The sequence below is a fragment of the Macrosteles quadrilineatus genome, unplaced genomic scaffold (assembly GCF_028750875.1).
Source record: "Macrosteles quadrilineatus isolate MER2022 unplaced genomic scaffold, UCM_ALF_1.0 Scaffold_2__2_contigs__length_208266976, whole genome shotgun sequence".
Lineage (NCBI taxonomy): Eukaryota > Metazoa > Arthropoda > Insecta > Hemiptera > Cicadellidae > Macrosteles > Macrosteles quadrilineatus.
Window position 1 is genome coordinate 108,226,085 of NW_026542595.1, and position 1,435 is coordinate 108,227,519.

Consider the following 1,435-nt stretch of genomic DNA (forward strand, 5'->3'; position numbering starts at 1 on the left):
CACAAAAATCGTAAGATTTATTTCCTATAATATTTATTTTAATGAGTACTTAGGTTTGTTGCTACAGGGAAGATTTTAATTGAAATGTTGATAGTAATAAATAAACGAAATTTATATATTTGACTCAAATACATCCATTAACAAGAAAACTTCAAAAGTTTATCCACCCCAGATTAAACATGGGAATCTTTTAATTCACACTTTATAAGGAATATAAGGAATACGCTTTTACCGTAGGACTCATGGGAATTTAAATTTTAAAACCGCCATGCAATTTTTATAGGGATTAAGTAATTTTTTTTGTATTTTATTTGTCTATGAACGTATTATGATAAAATTTTGAAAACTCATTTATTTCATACGGTACTTAAATAAATATTACAATTTTACAAAAATAACACTTTTTAACACTCCCTTGTTGCAGCAAACCTAAGTATTCGTTAAACTAACGCTATTTAAATAGGGAATGAATGTAATATTTTTAGGAGATATTTTAGTGTAAATCCGGCAAATAGAAATTTGCATGGTCAGCAGGTTTGCTGCGGCAAGGGTATTAACGTGATATTCTCGTTCATCTATGGTCCAGAAATGATAACCTAAGAGGTTTGTAGAGTTCAGGGACACTCTGTATACTGAACAAAGTGCCGATGCCGTAGAGATGTTCCTCTCACTTACAGCCTCATCTCCTTTCACTGCACATCTTCTCTCATCGTGCGATGGTGGTGTAATGGTCAGCATAGTTGCCTTCCAAGCAGTTGATCCGGGTTCGATTCCCGGCCATCGCACTAAAATTTTTATAAAACAAATCAATTTTAGTTTTGGAAAATTTTATCACAGTTTTGAAGTTTAGAAACAACTAGTATTTCTTAGATTTGTTTTCGCTGATTAAAACAGAAAAATTCTATTCTTTAGTAGGAAAAATAAACTACTAATGTGAATAATAATACAAAACTAGTTATGACGATACACCCATCATAAATAAAACAGAGTCTTTTTTAGCAGTAGTGTACACACTACTTACAATAAAGTTTCAATACTTGTAAAGAACTCTTGGAGGCTGTGCATATTAAATTTATCAACTTTCTTTAAAGGTTTAAGCAAAGACAAATCTAAAAGGTGTTTGGAAAGTTATATGTAGTTGTACAGCATTCCTTTTTTAAAGATGTTGTATGTTTGAGGGCAGGTAAATAAATATGTTGCTTAATAAGGTATATGGGAATTTAACAAAAAATTAAAAATAAATTAAGTTGTACTCGTTGAAAATATACATTTAAATGTGTACCACTTATAAACTATTTTTTCAGAAAAATTTACTTGATAAAAAATAAATAGATACATATAATAAAAGACTCCGGTTGTGAAAAGCACTTTCCGTCACATTTTTGTGACGTAGTTTTGAATAAACTTAAAAAAATAATTTTATTACTATTATGTA

General features: G+C 29.5%; 1 non-coding gene across 1 annotated transcript; it reads left to right on the plus strand.

Moving 5' to 3' along the window:
• The first annotated feature begins 713 nt into the window (after nt 1-713).
• On the plus strand, nt 714-785 carry Trnag-ucc (transfer RNA glycine (anticodon UCC)). The gene has a single exon. It is a non-coding gene; the product is annotated as a tRNA-Gly (tRNA).
• The last annotated feature ends 650 nt before the right edge of the window (nt 786-1,435 follow it).